The sequence below is a fragment of the Lithobates pipiens genome, unplaced genomic scaffold (genome assembly GCF_037356315.1).
Source record: "Lithobates pipiens isolate NorthernLeopardFrog02 unplaced genomic scaffold, aLitPip1_a1.2 Scaffold_3, whole genome shotgun sequence".
In the NCBI taxonomy this organism is placed as follows: domain Eukaryota; kingdom Metazoa; phylum Chordata; class Amphibia; order Anura; family Ranidae; genus Lithobates; species Lithobates pipiens.
In genome coordinates, this window is record NW_027507790.1 from 15757450 (window position 1) to 15779683 (window position 22234).

The window sequence follows — 22234 nt, forward strand, 5'->3', positions numbered from 1 at the left end:
TTATATATGGTGGTTTCATTAGTTTTCTTTTCTCAGGCCAGGTATGCAACTGCAGAGACATTCTTGTTGATCATGTCAAAAGACAGAAAGTGTTACTAGCAGGCAAAAATAAAGGATAAACATCCAGGGAAAATAAAAAGGAATCTAAGCCCCCGCACACGTGGTCGGACACAGGGCCGTCTTTAAGGCAGGGCAAAAGGGGCAGCTGCCCTGGGCCCTGTCATTGTTGTGGGGCCCAAAGCAGCTGCCTCATACTTGCCAACTATCCCAGTTTACATTCCCTTGTCCCTTGAAGTTTTAGTCCTGTGCTGCTACTAATGCTGCCCAGCTCTGCCCTATTGTTGTGTACAGATGACTCACCTGCAGACCTGTATTTATATGTAAATACTGGCATTCATATGTAAATAGCAGTGACATGCATATGTAAATAGCTGAGGCCAACTGCATTGATATGTAAATAAAGGCAGCATTCATAGGTATATCATGCCCCCCATGCAGTGAGGAGAAGATGTGTTGTAACCTATAGCAACCAGTGAGCAGTATTACTGTACAGCAATCTCTAGCAGCCAATCAACAAGCAGAAATGTGCTGTAACCTCTAGCAACTAATCAGTGAGCCTTAAGGAGTGCTGTAACCTCTAGTAACCAGTCAGTAAGCAGTAATGATATGCTGTAACCTCTGGCAACCAAATCGCAATCGCTGCCTGATCTGATACAGTAAACTGATTTTAAGTCTAGCTGCTATTTATTGTATGTCTCAGAGAAGGTGGAGAGCAAAATTGCATGGGGGGAGGGGGGCCCTAAGAACATTTTTGCCCAGGGTCCAATCAATATTAAAGACGGCCCTGGTCGGACATTCGGACACCACATCCGACGGATTTTGTCCAAAACTGGTGTTGCATACACACGGTCGGACAAAGTTGCCGGAAAATCCAATCATTCGGAACGTGATGATGTTCGTTCGTTGCATGGGACTACATTGCCGCTAGTAGCCAATAGCTTTGGTCTCCTAATTTGATCTGAGCATGGGTGGCACTTTTTCCGATCGTTTGTAGAGAATTCCGATGGGACAAAGTCCAATCGGATTTTGTTCTCGGAAAATTTGAGGTCCTGCTCTCAAATTTTTTCCGTCGGAATTTCTGATGGAAAAAGTCCAGTAGAGCACATTCACAATCGGATTTTCCAACAATACAATCCGATTGGACCTTTTCTGTTGGAATTTCCGACCGTGTGTACAGGGCATAATACAGCCACTACATTTAGGGCTAGTAAGCAGAAATATATTAAATATATGTTTTTGGCTTTGGATGAAGGAGCACAGGGAGTGTTAAATGTACTAGCATATTTAGATACACTAAAAATTGAAGCCAACCTCCAGCTAATACTTTATAAGCCGTACCAACATTTTTTTCCTTTAGGATAAAAGCTCATCATTGTAAGCATCCCTGATGGTAGTAAACAGTTTTTCTCAACCCTCTAACTGATTCACTGGCCAGTTCACCAGCTGAAACTAAAGGAAAGAAAGCCTAAACAAATGCAGCCGTCACATCTAATGCTGCGTACACACGACCAGACTTGCCAGCAGACTAGGTCCGACGAGATCAGTCCATCAGACAATCCGATTGTTTGTGGGCTAGTCCGATTGTTTTTTGGGGAAAAAAATCAGATGGACCTAGAAATAAAACATGTTTCAAATCTTTCCGACGGACTCAAGTCCGATCAAAAAATCAGTTGGTCTGTATGCTAGTCCGATGGACCAAATACGACACAAGGACAGCTATTGGTTACTGGCTATTGAACTTCCTTGTTTAGTCCCGTCTTATAGCATCACATTCAAACCGAATGGAATTTCGAACGGACTTAGTCTGTTCGTGCGTGGCCAAGTCTGGTCGTTTGGAAAGTCCGTCGGACCTTCGCTGAAAGTCCGTCGGGAAGACTGTCGGACCTAGTCAAGTGACATGTGACATCGCAAGGGGGCGGGGTCACCATGTGACATCAACCGGTGACCCCGCCCCTTGTCCATATATAAGACGTCGCGCACCGCGTCTCTGGCATTGCGGCCGGAAAGAGCGTTGAGTCAACATCTCCAGAAGAAGGAGAAGAAGAGGAACGGAAGGCGGCGGCGACAGAAGACCGGGCCACCGCTAGTAAAAGAGCTGGAAGAAGAAGCGGTGGCCCGGCAAGAAGAACCGAAGAGGGGGGACAAGACCCCCAAAGTCGGAAGAAGAGGGCGGCGGCGACGAAGAAGAAAGCCGGGCTCCTCCGCTAGCAAAAGAGCTAGCAGAAGATAGCGGAGGAGTCCGGTGAGAAGACCCCCGAAGACGGAAGACCCCCGGAGCTGTGCAATAAACCATTTTAACCCTTGTGTGTTGTGTTTTTTTGTACATTTTTTTCACAGGTGAATGAGTATGGGGTACAATGTACCCCTACCCATTCACATAGGGTTGGGGGCCGGTATCCGGGGGCCCCCTTATTAAATGGGGCTCCCGGATTCCGATAAGCCCCCCGCCCGCAGACCCCGACAACCAACGGCCAGGGTTGTCGGGAAGAGGCCCTTGTCCTCATCAACATGGGGACAAGGTGCTTTGGGGTGGGGGGGCCACGCGCCCCCCTTCCCCAAGGCACCCCCCCATGTTGAGGGCACGCGGCCTGGTACGGCTCAGGAGGGGGCGCTCGCTCGTCCCCACCCCCTTTCCTGGCCGGTCGGGTAGTGTGCTCGGATAAGGGTCTGGTATGGATCTGGGGGGGACCCCACACCATTTTTTGCGGCATAGGGGGTTCCCCTTAGAATCCATACCAGACCTTAGGGCCTGGTATACTCTCGGAGGGGGAACCCACGCCAAATTTTTTTCATAAATATGGCGTGGAGTTCCCTCTTGAGAGCTGATAATTCTGTGAGAGTCGCCTCCGTATAGACGGAGATCCGACTTGGAGGCGACCTCCATTGAAATCATTGGGTACCAGTCGCCTACAAGTCGGATTGAAGTAGTACAGGAACCTCTTCTGAAGTCGGAGCGACTTCAGTAGCGTGCATTAAGACAGCTCTCATTCACTTACATTGATTTTTAAATGTTGTCCGACCTGAGGCGACTAGGGGGCGACCTGAAGTCGGATCTGAGTCGCCCCTGTGTGAACCGGCTCTTAACTAAAATCCAGTGGAACCAATTGCCTTCAGATGTCACCTAATTAGTAGAGTACACCTGTGTGTCATTTATTCTCAGTATAAATACCGCTATTCTGTGAAGCTCTGAGAGGTTTGTTAGAGGACCTTAGTGAACAAACAGCATCATGAAGGCCAAGGAACACACCAGACAGGTAGGGGATAAAGTTGTGGAGAAGTTTAAAGCAGAGTTAGGTTATAAAAAAAAAAAATATCCCAAGCTTTGAACATCACACAGAGCACTGTTCAATCCATTATCCGAAAATGGAAATAGCATGACACAACTACAAATCTACCAAGACATGGCTGTCTACCTAAACTGACAGACGGCAAGGAGAGCATTCATCAGGGAAGCAGCCTAGAGGAACATGGTAACTCTGGAGAAGCTGCAGAGATCCACAGCTCAGGTGGGAGAATCTGTCCACAGGACAACTATTAGTCATGCACTCCACAAATCTGGCCTTTATGGTAGAGTGGCAAGAAAAAAAACCATAAGAAGTCCCATTTGCAGTTTGTGAGGAGCCATGTGCGGGACACAGCAAACATGTGGAAGAAGGTGCTCAGGTCAAATGAGACCAAAATCTAACTTTGGCCTAAAAGAAAAACGCTATGTGTGGTGGAAAACTAACACTGCACATCATCCTGAACACACCATCCCCGCCGTGAAACATAGTGGTGGCAGCATCATGTTGTGAGGATGCTTTTCTTCAACAGGGACAGGGAAGCTGGTCAGAGTTGATGGGAAGATGGATAGAGCCAAATACAGGGCAATCTTAAGCCCCGTACACACGAGCGGACTTTTCAACATCCAAAGTCCGTCAGACCGAGTCCGTCAGACTATCCGATCGTGTGTGGGCTGCAACGGACTTTAGCTTCGCAAAAGTCTGACGGACTTTAGAAATGAAGCATGCTTCAAATTTTCCCGACGGAACTCCGCCGGACCCGGTCCCCTTCGAAAAATCCGCTCGTGTGTATGCTACTCCGACGGACTAAAACCGACGCTAGGGCAGCTATTGGCTACTGGCTATGAACTTCCTTATTCGAGTCGGGTCGTACGTCATCACGTTCGAATCCGTCGGAGTTTAGTGTGATCGTGTGTGGCCAAGTCCGTTCGGCCGAAAAGTCTGTCAGAACTCCGGCGGAACTCCAGCGGAACTCCGGCGGAACTCCTTTGGAAGTCTGTCGGACATAAGTCCTCTCGTGTGTACGGGGCTTAAGAAGAAAACCTGTTATAGTCTGCAAAAGGAGTAAGACTGGGGTGGAGGCTCACCTTCCAGCAGGGCAACAACCCTAAACATACAGCCAGAACTACAGGTTTAGATTAAAGCACATTCATGTGTTAGAATGGCCCAGTCAAAGTCCAGACCTAAATTCAATTGAGAATCTGTGACAAGACTTGAAAATTATTTATATACAAGCACTGTACTCTGACTCTGGAGGGTCCTATTACTTTCAAGGAATTTGTATTGAAACAAATGAAGACGGGCATTACAGTGCAATATTATAAAAGTTTTTGAAGATATTCTAGCTTCATGCTTCCTATGGCTTTCAACTCTCTCACAGATTGCTCTGTTATACCCCCCCCCCCCATCTTTTTGAGGTTCATATAACAGTCATAACCAAGGGGAAAGATTCCAAGCAAGTACAGGCATACCCCACTTTTAAGTACACAATGGGGTTTATTTACTAAAGCTGGAAAGTACAAAATCAGGCTCACTTCTGCATAGAAACCAATGAGCTTCCAGGTTTTATTACCAAAGCTTAATTGAACAGCTGGGGTTAGATGCTCATTGGTTTCTATGCAGAAGTGAGACTAATTTCTTTGCTAAACATCGACATCAAGCCAATAGACTTATTGCCAACAGTACAAGATAAGGGTGTACCCTCTCTGCACTAATACCACTTAGTTCGCTCCCTATGTGGATTTACCTCCAAATCAGACACTTTCTAAATCAGCCTGCCTTCAGACAGGTGTATAGCAGAATTCCATCACCTTTTGAAACTCTGTGCCTTTCGAGTAACCCGCAATGACTTTTTATATCTACCACCTATACTTTAATGACTGTTCATATTCTTTCAAACTTAGGAACTTCCTGAAAAAGGTGAAAAGCAGAATTGGGGCTGCACTTTTCAGAGGAGGATTGGGAACATATACATATTACTATACATAAGGCCTCTCTAAATGAAAATATTCAAAAAATGGAAACAAACTCTGTATCACTGCATATGAAATGACTGTTGGCGCTGCTCATTATACAAGGGTACATTCCTCCATATCTGGTGGCCCATGCTTCTACTGTATTTGCAGTTCACACACCAGATCATCCTGGAGGTAACCACTTTCAAGGTAGATCCTTTCCCCTGCTCAGTATGTATTGCATCATACCTTCCTTTCTGACAGAAGTTACCTGAAAACATTGACAATGCACATGGTTAATGCTGCTAGGATGTGCATTCCAGTACAATGGAAAAAGTCGGTGCCATCTATGAAAAAATGGTTTGGTAGATTGGACGAAGTATCAGAAATGGAGGTATTGATTTACACTTCCCAGGACAGACTCCCTGAATTCATTACAACCTGGGCTTGCTGGAACCATTTAAAGCGGAGCTCCACCCTAAAGTGGAATTTTCGCTCATTGGAACCCTCCCCCCCTCCAGTGCCACAATTGGCACCTTTCAGGGGGGAGGGGGATGCAGATACCTGTATAATACAGGTATCTGCACCCACTTCCGCGCATAGATAGCAGCAGATTCTGTGGGTATTTACGCCACTTCCTGCAGGGCCCCCGCTGTCTGCTGTGAAACACATGGATCCCAGAGACAGCGGGGACCATCCTTATTGTGCAGCGCGACTCGCGCATGCGCAGTAGGGAACCGGGAAGTGAAGCCGCAAGGCTTCACTTCCTGATTCCCATACCGAAGATGGCGGCGGCAGCACCAGAGAGCCGGTCGAGAGATCGGCTTCGGGTGCCGACATCGCGGGCGCATTGGGCGGGTAAGTGTCCATATTTTAAAAGTCAGCAGCTGCAATATTTGTAACTGCTGAATTTTAAAAACAAAAAATGGCGGAACTCCCGCTTTAAAGGAGTTTTAAAGGCAGAAGGTTTTTTATCTTAATGCATTCTATGCATTAAGATAAAAAAAAAACCTTCTGTGTGTAGCAGCCTCCCCAGCACCCCCCAATTACCTACATAGGCTCCTTCTCTCTCCAGCGATATCCACAATCTCCTCAGCCATCCAGTACACTCCTCCTGATTGGTTGAGACAGAGCAGCGGCGCTATTGGCTTCCATGGCTGCCTATTAAAGTCATTCAGCCAAGCAAGGGAGAGAGGGGGCATAGCCAGATCCGTGCTCTGTGTCTGAATGGATACACAGAGCTCTGACTCGGCTTGGGTGACTCCCTTTAGCAAGCTGCTGGCTGAGGGGCACTCAAAGGAGAAGAGACTAGGAGCAGCAAAGTGGGACCAGAGAAGAGGAGAATCCTCTTCCCCCCCTTTTTTTTCTCATCTGTTTCTTCTTCCTTTGAGTATTTATTGCATTTTTCCACCAAGATGTTTTTTTTAAAATGTTACTGTAAACTGTTGTTTGCAAAACTTTATTAGACTACTTTTATTCACCTCTGTTACCATGGCTGTAACCATTATAATGTAATGTAAATTGCTGTTGAAAATGATTCAGTAAATATTATTATGGAACAAAAAAAGTTTTTTTTTTTTTTTTATATTAATGATTAGTAAAAGAAAAAGAAAAACAGAGGAAAAATAATAACTGACGGGGAAGAAGGGATTCATTCGAGCTGATTAGGTTTAACTAAGGGGTTAATGGACAAATTTTTATTTTTTTTATTTTTTTACCTTGCCTGATTGCTTTAACTGACATCATCTACGGATTGAAGTTCATCTTTGTTCAGACAGTAAATAAAGACATACAAAGTAACAGGTCAAACACAAGATGATTTATTTTTTATTTTTTTAAACAGCAGCAGTTGCTAGACCTGCGGTATGGAAACAGCAACTGCCAGCTGCATTTTCAGAGTTGAGAATTGCTGCCAATTGGGGAAGGGACGTGAGAAAAGCAGAAGGACTGGACATGTTTCACATTATTACATTATTTTGGTAGTAGAGTGCTGAGACCAATCCATACACACACATATTGAGGTGAGAGTCTGCAGATTCAAAAGCGCAGAACAGTTTGAGCCTCAATGTCGTGCCTGTGTACATCTATGCCTGTAACCAGGAGTTGTGCCAAAACAGGCAGGTTATTCATATGCAGTGCCAAAATAAAATGCAATTACAGGTGAATTGGCAAAACCTAATTCACATCTGTGCTTTCAGACCTGTCACTAAATAGGCAGAACGCAGATCAATTCTGTATATTTTGACCAGTGAACTCCGTAAAAACGACTATTTTTAAGCTAGCCCTGCATTTCAGCACATCCATTACATTTTGACTGCAGATTTGGTAAACCAGATGTGACAGTGATATTTCTCAGGCCAGAAGTACTTTTTAAAGGGTAAACCTTGAGCAGGCTGCAGAGTAACATAACATGAGTATTCATATGAAAAATCCCTGCAAGTTTTTTTATAGCTGCTAATTTAATGGTCTTCAATGCCAGGAACACAAAAGGCTTGCCCAGAACCATGCCCACAGGAAATGTTTTGTGGAGGTAAGTAAAGACTTACTCATGCTTTGCTCCTCTGAGTTCTATAATCCAGTGTCTCTATTTCTGAATTTTGTTGTTTTAATCCTTTATTTTCACAGTATAAATATACAAAGTTGCTATTTGATAGAAGTGCATGACTGTAATTATGTAACCCATACAAATAAAAATATGCCCAATACAAAAACAACTGGGAATAAAGAAAGGGAGGAGGGAAGGTGGGTGATGGTATATAGCATTCTTTGTCAGCACTTTTGAGAAACAAGATACTGTATTTGTTGCAAGGGTTTCCTAAGTCTGTTTGGATTGTTTGCTGTTGGTCATCTTTAAAAGAGAATTCCACATAAAATAAAATAATAATAATAATAATAATAATAATAATAAATGCACCCATTTTGAAAAAAAAAACAAAAATTAGCATTTACTATTTTTTATTTGTATTTCAGCCTACAAAGCATTGCAACTGTGATCCGACTATTCCTACAGGGGTATAGACTTTTAGCTACAAAGCTGCAGTAATTATCAAAAGAACAGAACGGCAGATGGGGCTTGTAGTTTTTAGTAGTTTTTTTAGTAGTTTTTCATTCCCAGATTCCTCTGAATGAATAATGTGGCTGTGCATACAGATCTCAGCATAGCAGTGCTAATTTCTAATCTGAGGGAAGATATGGAGTGGAGAGAAGAATCCCTGGATTTTGTAAGTGAGTGTGAAGGATAAGGGGAGGGGGGTGGCGGTTTAAGTGTGAGGTGTGTGGGTGTGTGTATGCACGCTAACCATGTTTCATGTTACACCCTAAACATGGATGTAACATGAAGCATGCTCAGAAAGGTGGGGTTAGCATTTAAAGTGGACCTATAGACAGTAATACTTACCTTTGCTCCAACAGTGCTTTTTCTGGGCGCCGATCTTTGGCCATCTTGATGGATCAGCATGAGTTGACAATCACTCCCACACATGCGTGGGAGTCATTTATTCCACCACACTGGCACCATAGTTACATAGTCAGGTTGAATATCACATGGCCACTCATCTCCTCCAGCAGAAGCTCTGTCTCGTAGCTGTAAAGCGGTCGCAAATAACGTGACTGACCTGAAGACAGCTCAATATCAGTATTTGAAATGCTTGTTTTTTTTAAAACAACTTACATCGATTGCTATGCCAGCCTCTAATAGAGGGACTGACAATGACAATTTTATGTTTTTTTTTGTGTATCTGGGGCGGAGACGGACACAGAGAGAGAGCTGACAGGCAGGAAGGAGGGGGTGAGGGGGAGGGAGGAGAGCAGAGGGGATAGCAGCGTAGGATGCAGGAACGTACTCTGACCATGGTGGTCAGGGCTCAGCAGCCCTGATTTTCGTGGTCAGCGCAGAGGGGGGATACAGGAAGGGGCATATTCAGGCAGGTTTTCTTTACAGTTTAGATGGGGGCAAATTACACAGCACAAGTACTGTGCTGTGTAATCTGCTTTCAGGGACCAGGATCTATATATATATATTTGGGGTTAACGAACACTTTAAGATTACTGTATGTCTTTGTAGGGAAACCAGTGAAACCTAGCTTGGTTGATATGTTTTTGAGTCTCGTTGGCTATCATTTAAGCGAGGCAACAGTGGCCTTTTTTTCAAAGATATGGTATCTGAGATCCGGCAGGGGTGATTATTTTTATTGATCTGCCTTCTGTGAGATAAAATGTAGTAAGCAGACAGCAGCTTCCCCTGTGTATGCACAATTATGACCGTAATTTATGTTATTGGTTTAGCTGCCTTGAGCCAAAAGCTTTGTGGGAATTTGGGACATAACTGGTAGATGTAAAAGAGTGACTTTTTATTCTCTCCACAGTGGTAGGGAAGTAGGGGAGTTGAGTGAGAAAATAATTTTTTCATAGGTGTATGGTACGGTTTTGTAAGTAGCCTATATCCTATTTCTTGGTAATTGCTACTAATAGATGATTTATTATTATTCCAGGTACTTATATAGCGCCGTCAATTTACGCAGTGCTTTACATATACATTGTACATTCACATCAGTCATTTAAAGGGTATAATATTATTTTATTGATCTTCTGTCTTGTTTTTAAATAAAAATATATAGTTTCTCCAAACCACTTAAATTAAATAGAATTGTTAACATTTTTGTACATCATATAAGTTAATAAAAATAAAAATAGTATGCCATTATTTTGAAGACAATTTATAATCTCTGTAAAAAAAAAAAAAAAAAAAAAAAAGATAACTATATATATATATATATATATATATATATATATATATATATAGTTATCTGTGTACATTAAACATATCTATCTATCTATCATTTTAATGTTGCACAGCAAGTGGGCTTTATTGTTTCTTTCTCTCTCTGCTCTACGAAATATCCAGTAATCTCAGTAATTTTCTTCTGTAGGGATGCCAACTACATTGTTTGACAATATATCTATACATTTGAATATAAAGTATAAAATGAAAGTAAAAATTTTAAAAATAATTACAGTTAAAGGTAATTTCTAGGAAAATACAAATGATTGCAGCGCTATAATCTTTAATGCAAAATCAAATGCATTTTTTAAATGCAGAGTAAGTACCTGAATTTGATCTGATCTTGCAGTCTCTGTACAGCAGAGCTGGAGTGTCAGAGGAAGAAGGAGCCAATCAGTTCAGGGGCTATAAAAAAGCATCTTGATAGGAAGAGAAAGCAGAGTGACAAAGGGATGAGCTCGTTGCTGTGCTGCTTCTCCTTTAACTGCCCAGGAACAGGCTAGAGCAGGTGCAGAACGACTTGGGCACAGAGGAAAAGTTGAATGATGGCCATCAGAGGACAACTAGTGGCAAAAAAAAAAAATTGCTGTGGGGAAAATCTCCAGATTGAAAGTGATTATTGCGACAAAAGCTGGTTTTGTTATTTCATCTTTCAACAAGCTATTCATTTTTCATCCTATTTTTGGCTGGATTTCTGCTTCAAAGGGGCACTACAACTAAACCTTTTATCTTAATCATACAGTACAGGACACAGGACTTGTATTTATAGACCATGGGTTACATGCAGGCTACCTTCCAGTGACCTGACACTGATGAAAACGTACAATGGGTGACCCTAGAGCATACTCATAACCCTGCCCACTCCGCGTGACTCCAGTTTTTTGCTTGTGTCCTTAGGTGATGGATCTCTTCTTTTCTAGAGAAATATTTTTACTTTTTAAACCACTCAATTTTCTTTTCTGTAACGCTTCTGCCAAGAACTAACTGCTTATTGCCTTATCTTTCTAGCAGTTTCTGGATCGGTTACACTGGATGTGTACCTTGGGGACTGTAACTGCAGGCCACTGTATGGAACCTTTTTGTAATGTCTACCCTAATGTTGTAAAATGCTGCGTAAACTGTCAGCGCTATATAAATCCTGTCTAATAATAATAATGGTTTGCTTTGGGCAGTGGATCCTGCGTTAGGCCCTCACCTAACATGAAGTGCAACATGTGTATTTACTGTAGCCCGAGGGTTCTATGCAGGTCCATGGCTGTGGTTAATTTCTATGGTTCGTAGACCATGAAGATTCTTTGGAGGTATGCCCACCATGATGGGCAAAGCTTGCCACTCTAGTTGGCCCAGAATTATGAATAATGTAAGAAAGAGATATCCTGTATGTTAACACCAGTTCCTGGTTTTTAACATCATAATCCACAGTGTGTAGCACACTGTGCAGTTTTACACTCAGAAGAATTGGAAGTTAATTACTTTATTGCCATAACCTCTATAATTTTGTCTTTAAGGTTTATTGGGACAAGCATTTTAGAGTTAGTGATTTTTCTCCTCCCTTAGGGTGAAGTTTACAACTCCTTGAATGCCCAGGGGACATGGCCCCCACAGGAGTCAAGACTTTCCATCAACATTCTGGAACTGAAAGCCATCAAATTATCTTTACAAAACTGGACTTTCCTTCTGCAAGAACACCCAGTTAGGAGTCAGGGTACAGTCGGACAATTCCTCAGCAGTGGCCTACATAAAATATCAAAGGCACACAAAAAGTCAAGCTGGGCTAAGAGAAACAAGTCTGATATGCTCCTGGGTATAAACTCGCTTTACGGCTCTCTTGGTCATTCACATTTCTGGAGTGGACAGTTAGCAGTCAAACTTCCTAAGCCGTCAATGCCTAGAGCTAGAGGAGTGGTCTTTGCATCCAGAGATCTTTCAAAATCTTTGGTGGTGAAAACCAAATATCTATGTTCAACAACAAGATGAACAAATTTGTGGCCAAGACCAGGGATCCTAAAGCCTTCGTAGTAGATGCTCTGGTGTTTCCTTGCACTGAACTCAAACTGGTTTTTGCCATCCCCCCAAAAAAGTTAAGTCTGTAACTGCTGCACAAGATAAAGAAGAAAAGGGTTCCAGAGATTCTTTTCACAAAAAATTGGTCCAGAAAACATGGTCCAGAGACACACTCAGACTTTTGGTGAACAAGCCTTGGTCTCTTCTGAACAGAGAAGACCTACTGGCTCATGGTCCCCTATTCCATCCTGCTTCTCAGTTGCTATTCCATCCTGCTTCTCAGTTAACGTCATGACTGTTGAAACCCAAGTTCTGAAGGATAGGGGTATTTCTGACTCTGTTATTCCCACTTTACCCACAGTGCAAGAAAATAGAACTCCTGCAAGATTTACCATCACACATGGAAGTCTTACTTTACCTTAAAATTAGGAAGCTGAACTCCCGGGATACATTATATGGTTTCTGCCTTATATATTTTCTTCCAGAAACCTATGTAATCTTTAGTCAAGACATTCTTAAGGGAGTTGCTCATATAAATCCCCGGGATTCAACCTCCTGTGTCTTCTTGGGATCTCAACCTGATGCTCTCTGTACTTCAGAGACCCCCTTTTAACCAATTAGGGACATTCCTTTGGAAGACCTCACTTGTAAAGTTGCTTTAAAGGTACTTCTCCTAAACCTTGATATCCATAAGGCATAATAGCGTTAGCTGGTCATACCTAGACCATTTATTGCCCAGATTTTGTATCACAGGTGACTTTCTGCAAAGCTTTCATGCTCTATACAGGGACCCTCAAACCCGTATCAAATTACCGGGAAATAATTCAAAATTTTTCCCGTTGAAAAAAGGCACTGGGCAGGGGTGCCCCTTTTCTCCCCTCCTATTTGCCTTGGCAATAGAGCCCTTATCCCAAGCAATCTTGGAAAACGTGAATATAAAAGGGATATTGTAAAGGAACTGGTGAATTCAAACTCACACTTTATGCAGACGATGCCCTCCTATTCCTAACAAACCCTTTTTTTGCTTTACCTAACCTGACATCCCTATTTAGCTCATTCCATACAATGTCAGGCCTAGGGGTTAATCTAGCTAAATGCTCTGCTATGCCGATAAATATACCAAATGACCTAGCGACCTCTTTGCAGCATCACTTCTCATTTGCATGGTGCACTCAAACTTTTCGCTACTTAGGGATACAGGTCACTCCTTTTCAAGCCCTGTTTCAGGCAAACTATCACCCTATTGTCTCTCATATTAGAACCCTGTTAAAGACTTGGGATAAATATCCTATTTCATTCCTAGGCAGGGTCACGGCCATTAAAATGGCCATTTTGCCCATAATACTCTTCTTTTTTAGAGCCCTCCCCATTTATGTTTCTAAAACTTATATTGAATCACTTCAGAAAGATATTAATAAGTTTATATGGCATCTAAAAAAAAAAACACAAGTCCACAGATTCCTACTGTACAGACCCCAACCCCTCGGGGGTCTGGGTCTCCCGGATCTGTGGCATTATTATATGGCAGCTAGACTCGCCAAAACGACCCAGTGGTATGCCCCTTCCACAGACATCCCTTGGCTAGCATTTGAAACATATTCCATTCACCCCTTTCGTTTATCTGGATTATTATGGTCCAGATCTATAAAACCAAATTAAGTTGTGTCATTTAATACTATTGTACATCAATCTCTATATCTGTGGTCCCATTATGGTAGAAAGTTCAAATTAATCTCTCGCCTCTCTCCCCTATACTCCTTTCTAGGGAATCCAGATTTCCCCCCAGCCTTCAACAACAGAGATCACTTCCTTCTATGGTGCACAGCTGGGGTAACAACATTTCAATCCTTTAAATTGGGATCTCACTTTAAAACTTTCCCCCAACTCCAGTCAGAGCACAATTTACCCTTTTCTGAGCAATTTCGATTTCAATTTTCGCAAATCGAGCACTTTTTCCACAGCGGGGGCACCTTAGAATCCCGTATGCATAACATCCAATTTGAATGCGTTTGTGCATGTTTTTCCAGAGATAAAGGTGTTATATCTAAAATATATAGTGTTCTCAATGAGTTTGCTCTGGTGGAAAAAAAATAAACCAATGCTTAGCTGGGAGAGAGATATAGGTCATACTTTTGAGCCCTCTGAATGGGAAGAGATGCTGACAAACATGTTCAAGAACACAAGGTCGCATTCAATCCGAGCGACAGCTGTCAAGCTTCACTCCAGGTGGTATATGATGCCCACAAAACCTAATTCTATATACCCCACAGTGTTTCCTTAGTGTTTCCACCGTTGCCCTGACCTGGGTTTATTAACCCATATTTTTTGGAGCTGTTAATCTCCTCAACCTATTTGGCAGCAAGCAACTACAAGGACATCTACTATTGCAGGTTGTTTATTCACTCTTACCATACAAATGTGTCTTTGTTTCACATCCATCCTTGATGTTCCTACTCCATGCGAAAGACTGATCCATACGCTTTTCATGGCCATCCACTGGGTCACCTCACTAAATTGGCGTGCTTCAGCTTTTTCCTGGTCACAAGTACTGGCCAGAATGGAAGTAATAAAACTTTCTGAATACATTCACACCTTATATGATACTATGCATATATATATGACAAAAAATGGAAGCACTGAGACACCCCTTTGTTATAATTCTGAAATATACTTTATATGTCTTCATATGACTGTCTTCAAGGACTGATATATACTGTATGCTGGAATTCTCATATTCGTTGTCTCTCATTAACTCGACTTCAATATCTTCCCATGTCTTATAGGCACTAACCTTTATCTAATACTGATGACTCTGTCTGATATACTGTATTTATGTCTTTGATCTTTCAATAAAAAACATTTGTAATTAAAAAAGAAATAAATACATACAATAGCAACATTTCTTGAGGTCGCCACCAAATGTAAAAAATTTGGAAAAAAATAAATAAATGATGACGAAGAAAAACTTTCCAGAGAACAAATAAAGTTGGTGGTGAACCACTGTAGCTGTATCAAACTGGCTCTGCTAAACACTTTCAAATATTATGCAATCAGGCAGGCCCTTGCACTAAATAGTTGAAGGTAAATCTAAAGAAATTGAACAAAACAAAAAATGTATAATGTATGACCAGCTTAAGAAACCAAGTTACATTGCATTGCAAGGAATGTGTTTCAGTATATTTAAACCATACTTAAATGAATTGCAGTGGCGCATAATATATAAAGGATTGTTCAGGTTTTTGTGATTCATTTTAGTAAGGTTTAGAGTTTTATTCATCTATTAAATAGCACAGCGCATATACACACATACACTATATGGCCAAAAGTATTGAGACACCTGAGTTTACATTCACTTGAACTTTAATGGCATCCCAGTCTTAGTCCGTAGGGTTCAATATTGAGTTGGCTCACCCTTTGTGGCTATAACAGCTTCAACTCTTCTGAGAAGGCTGTCCACAAGGTTTAGGAGTGTGTCTATGGGAATGTTTCAACATTCTTCCAAAAGCGCATTTGTGAGGTCAGGCATAAAAGTGATTGCAAAGTCTCGTTTTTTTCCCCTATAAAAATAACAAACATGTTATACTTACCTGCTCTGTTGCAATAGATTTGCACAGAGCAGCCCGTCCCCTCCTCTTCTCGGGTCCCTCTTATGTGATCCTGGCCCCTCCCTCCTTTTCATTGCCCCCACAGCAAGTAGCTTGCTATGGGGGCACCGGAGCCGAGTCACATCTCCTTGTGTCTATTCAGACATGGAGCCCCGAACTGGTCCAGCTCCTCTCTCCCCTGATTGGCCAGATGACTTTTATTGACAGCAGCGGCAGCCAATGGCACTGCTGCTGTGTCTCAGCCAATCAGGAGGGAGAACCTTGGATGGCTGAGACACTCGTAGACATCGCTGGACAGAGAGGGACCTCAGGTAAGTGTTGGGGGGCTGCTGCACACAGAAGGCTTTTTATCTTAATGCATAGAATGCATTAAGATAAAAAAATCTTCTGACTATACAACTCCTTTAACCACTTCAATACCAGGCACTTAAACACCTTCCTGCCCAGACCAATTTTGAACTTTCAGTGCTGTCGCACTTTGAATGACAATTGCGCGGTCATGCTACACTGTACCCAAATGAATGATTTTTATCATTTTTTCCCACAAATAGAGCTTTCTTTTGGTGGTATTTGATCACCTCTACGGTTTTTATTTTTTGTTAAACAAATAAAAAAAAAATACCGAAAATTTTGAAACAAAATATATTTTTTTTGTTTCAGTTTCAAAACTTTGTAAATAAGTAAGCTTTCTCCTTCACTGATGGGCACTGATGGGGCTACACTGATAGGCACTGATAAGGTGGCACTGATGGGCACCAATGATGTGGCACCAATGAAGTGGCAGTGATGAGGTGGCATTGATGGACACTGATATGTGGCACTGATAGGCGGCACTGATGGATGGCACTGATGGGCGACACGGATGGGCACTGATAGGTGGCACAAATTGGCACTGATAGCTGGCACGGATTGGCATGGATGGGCGTTACAGATGGGCATGGATGGGCGGCACAGATGGGCATGGATGGGCACTGATAGGTGGCACGAATGGGCACTAATAGGCAGCACAGGTGGGCACTGATAAGCGGCACAGGTGGGCACTGATAAGCGGCACAGGTGGGCACTGATAAGCGGCACAGGTGGGCACTGATAAGCGGCATTGTATTATGTTATACTGTACTAATGGATGCCAATCAGTGCCAAACAATAATGCATGCTAATCAGTGAAGCCCATTGTGGGCACTGATTGGCATCCATTATGGGCACTGATTGGCATCCATTGTGGGCACTGACTGCCATCCCTGGTGGTCTAGGGAGGATTACCTTGTGCTGGACATCCCTGGTGGTCTGGTGGCGTCCCTGGCGGTCCAGTGTTGGCATCCTCGGGGGGGCTGCACTGATAATCGATCAGCACAGACCCCCCCTGTCAGAGGAGCAGCCGATCGGCTCTCCTCTACTCGCGTCTGACAGACACGAGTGAGGAAAAGCCGATCACCGGCTTTTCCTATTTACACTGTGATCAGCCGTGATTGGACACGGCTGATCATGTGGTAAAGAGTCTCCGTCGGAGACACTTTACCGAGATCATATTTGCAGGGTGTCAGACTGACACCCCGCAACAACGATCGCCACGATGCGTGCCCCCGGTGGTGCGCAGCGGCTCAAAATCCTGATCACGTCATATGACGTCCAGTCAGGATTTTGAAACCACTTTGCAGCCGTCATTTGCCTATAGGGCGGGCGGCAAGTGGTTAAAGTTGGATGAGAAGGCCTGGCTTGCAGTCTCCGCTCTAAGGCCCCTTTCACATGGACGGCTGCTCTGCTGCAGTTTAACATGTTTATTTTTTTCTGTGCAATTCAAGACTCCAGGCACAGCGATCAGCTGCATTTGTACAGTGCGATTACCTGCGTTTACATGCGTTTCTGTGCAGTTGCGTTCAGCTGCAGTTATCTAATATAGTCATTCCCATAGCAACCCTTTTTTTTTGTCCCTTGAATCCCTTCTCACGCTGCTATCCGCAGTTGACACAAAAGACTTCAATTACCTGCGGTTATGTGCATATAGCTGCGCTACATCGCACCTGGACGCATTCAATTCTATTTTTTCTATTCGCACCAAACTGCATGTAACGAAATCGCAGCTAAATACTGTGTGTGAATGGGGCCATAGGAAAGCATTGTGTGCTTTTAGCTGCGGTAGAAAACTAGAAATTCCGCAGCTAAAAGCGCTATTCTATCCGTCCGTGTGAAAGGGGCCTATTTCTAATTCTTAGGTCAGAACTTTCTGCACACCAGTCAAGTTCCTCCATCCCAAAATTTCCTCATCTGTGTCTCTATGGACTTTGCTTTGTGCACTGGTTCAAATTATTTGGTGGAGGGGGGATTATGGTGTGGGGTTGTTTTTCAGGGGTTGGGCTTGGCTCCCTAGTTCCATTAAAGGGAACTCTTAAGGCATCAGCATACCAAGACATTTTGGACAATTTAGTGGGAACAGTTTGGAGATGGCCCCTTCCTGTTCCAACATGACTGCGCACCAGTGCAAAAACAAAGTCCATAAAGACATGAATGAGTGAGTTTGGGGTGGAGGAACTTGACCTCAACCTGATAAAACACCTTTGGAATGAATTAGAGCGGAGACTGCAAGCCAGGCCTTCTCGTCCACATCAGTGCTCAACCTCACAAATGTGCTTGTGGAAGAATGGTCAAACATTACCATAGACACACTCCTAAACCTTGTGGACAGCCTCCCCAGAAGAGTTAAAGCTGTTATTGCTGCAAAGAATGAGCCAATTCAATATTGAACCCTACAGAGTGTAAAAGCAGGCGTCCCAATACTTTTGGTAGTATAGTGGGTGTGTGTGTGTGTGTATGTGTGTGTGTGTGTGTGTGTGTGTGTTTTTATATATATATATATATATATATATATATATATATATAATATCACAAGTGTGAGTACACCCCTCACATTTTTGTAAATATTTTATTGTATCTTTTCATGTGACAACACTGAAGAAATTACACTTTGTTACAATGTAAAGTAGTGAGTGTAAAGCTTGTATAACAGTGTACATTTGCTGTCCCCTCAAAATAACTCAACACACAGCCATTAATGTCTAAGCTGCTGGCAACAAAAGTGAGCACACCCCTAAGTGAAAATGTTCAAATTGGGCCCAATTAGCTATTTTCCCTCCCCAGTGTCATGTGACTCGTTAGTGTCAAGGTACAAGGTCTCAGGTGTGAATGGGGATCAGGTGTGTTAAATTTGGTGTTATCGCTCTCACTGTCTCATACTGGTCAATGGAAGTTTAACATGGCACCTCATGGCAAAGAACTCTCTGAGGATCTGAAAAAAGAATTGTTGCTCTACATAAAGATGACCTAGGCCAGTGATGGCGAACCTTGGCACCCCAGATGTTTTGGAACTACATTTCCCATGATGCTCCACTACACTGCAGAGTGCATGAGCATCATGGGAAATGTAGTTCCAAAACATCTGGAGTGCCAAGGTTCACCATCACTGACCTAGGCTATAAGAAGATTGCCAAGACCCTGAAACTGAGCTGCAGCACGATGGCCAAGACCATACAGCGATTTAACAGGACAGGTTCCACTCAGAACAGACATCACCATGGTCGACCAAAGAAGTTGAGTGCACACGCTCAGCATCATATCCAGAGGTTATCCTTGGAAAATTGATGTATGAGTGCTACCAGCATTACTGCAGAGGTTGAAGGGTGGGGGGTCAGCATGTCGGTGCTCGGATCATACACCACACTGCATCAAACTGGTCTGCATGGCTGCCATCCCAGAAGGAAGCCTCTTCTAAAGATGATGCACAAGAAAGCCCACAAACAGTTTGCTGAAGACAAGCAGACTAAGGACATGGATTACTGGAACCATGTCCTGTGGTTTACTGAGACAAAGATAAACTTTTATTGGTTCAGATGGTGTCAAGTGTGTGTGGCGACAACCAGGTGAGGAGTACAAAGACAAGTGTGTTTTGCCTACAGTCAAGCATGGTGGTGGGAGTGTCATGGTCTGGGGCTGCATGAGTGCTGCCATCACTGGGGAGCTGCAGTTCATTGAGGGAACCATGAATGCCAACATGTATTGTGGCATACTGAAGCAGAGCATGATCCCCTCCCTTTGGAGACTGGGCCACAGGGCAGTATTCCAACATGATAACGACCCCAAACACACCTCCAAGACAACCACTGCCTTGCTAAAGAAGCTGAGGGTAAAAGGTGATGGACTAGTCAAGTATGTCTCCAGATCTGTGGGTCATCCTCAAACGGAAGGTAGAAGAGCACAGGGTCTCTAACATCTCTGATGTCATCATGGAGGAGTGGAAGAGGACTCCAGTGGCAACCTGTGAAGCTCTGGTGAACTCCATGCCCAAGAGGGTAAAGGCAGTGCTGGAAAATAATGGTGGCCACACAAAATATTGACACTTTGAGCCCAATTTGGACATTTTCACTTAAGGGTGTACTCACTCTTGTTGCCAGCGATTTAGACATTAATGGCTGTGTGTTGAGTTATTTTGAGGGGACAACAAATTTACACTGTTATACAAGCTGTACACTCACTACTTTACATTGTAGCAAAGTGTCATTTCTTCAGTGTTGTCACATGAAAAGATATAATAAAATATTTACAAAAATGTGAGGGGTGTACTCACTTATGTGAGATACTGTATACACACCCACACACCTACTGGCCACCCGCCACATTATTAGGTACACCTTGCTAGTACCGGGTTGGAGCCCCTTTTGTCTTCAGAACTGCTTTAATTCTTCGTGGCATAGATTGAACAAGGTGTTGGAAACATTTTTTCCATATTGACATGATAGCATCACGTAGTTGCTGCAAATTTGTCGGCTGCACAACCATGATGCGAATCTCCCGTTCCACCACATCCCAAAGGTGCTCTATTGGATTGGGATCTGGTGATTGTGGCGGCCATTGGAGTATAGTGAACTCATTGTCATGTTCAAGAAACCAGCATGAGACTAAGGATGGTAGGCAGTGGCGTTTACACGATGCTCAATTGGAACTAAGGGACCCAAAGTGTGCCAACAAATTATCCTCCACACCATTACACCACCACCACCAGCCTGAGCCGTTGATACAAGGCAGGATGGATCCATGCTTTCATATTGTTTACACCAAATTCTGACCTGACCATCTGAATGTCCCAGCTGAAATTGGGACTCATCAGACCAGGCAACGTTTTCAATCTTCTATTGTCCAATTTTGGAGAGCCTGAGAAAATTGTAGCCTCGGTTTCCTGTTCTTAGCTGACAGGAGTGGCACCAGTGTGGTCTTCTGCTGCTGTAGCCCATCTGCTTCAAGGTTCGATGTGTTGTGTATTCAGAGATGGTATTCTGCATACCTTGGTTGTAACGAGTGGTTATTTAAGTTACTGTTGCCTTTCTATCATCTGAAACCAGTCTGCCCATTCTCCTCTGACTTCTGATATCAACAAGGCATTTTCATCCACACAACCGCCGCTCACTGGATATTTTCTCTTTTTTGGACAGTTTTCTGTAAACTCTAGAGATGTTTGGAAATCCCAGTGGATCAGCAGTTTTTTAAATATTCAGACCATCCCGTCTGACACCAACAACCATGCCATGTTCAAGTAATTTAAATCCCCTTTGTTCCACACAACTGACGCTCACTGGATATTTTCTCTTTTTCCCGACAGTTCTCTGTAAACTCTAGAGATGTTTGAAAACCCCAGTAGATCAGCAGTTTTTTAAATATTCAGACCATCCCGTCTGATACCAACAACCATGCCACGTTCAAAGTCATTTAAATCCCCTTTCTTCCACACAACTGTCACTCACTGGATATTTTTTCTTTTTTGGACAGTTCTCTGTAAACTCTAGAGATGTTTGAAAATCCCAGTAGATCAGCAGTTTTTTTTTTTTTTTTTCCATGATGATTTATTGAGTATAAAATAGTTACAACTCAGAAGAGAATGTTACAGAAACATTTAGTGTTGTAAACATTAGAACATAATAGTTAGCCTACAACGAACATCCTATAGGTATATTAAATGCGATATAGGGTTGGTGCAATACTTGAGAGGGGGTTCAAGCTAGAGCATGTATTAGGTGAGTTTTAGGTGAAGAAGTGTGAGACGGTCAGTAGGCGATTTGGCGTGTGTTTGAAGTCTCGTTAGTGTGTTGGCTTTAGACTTGGGTGATGTGGGAGGAATGGTCTTGTTGCGTGACCGCCTAGTGCGTTGGGAGTGGAAATAGATTATTATGGGTAGGATGTTTCAGAGTAGGGTAACAGGCTTCTGGCTATGCATGGAAAGGTTTGGGGGTAGCGTAGGGGGAGTTTTTTGGGGAGAGGGAAACGGGAAGGGGTAAGGGGAGGAGAAGGAGGTGAAGGGAAAAGGAAAGAAGAGAAAAAAAAAAACATGGAAATGGGAAGAAGGGGGGGGGGGGCTAGGGGGGTGGAGGGTGTGGACTGTGTACCATCTCTCTCTCTCCCTCCGCTGGGGTGTAACTGTATTTAAGGGGGTCGATGTATGGGGCGTAGAATTAGAAGTTCCGCTCTTTAGATGCCTGTTCGAATGTCTGGTCAGTGGATGGTCAA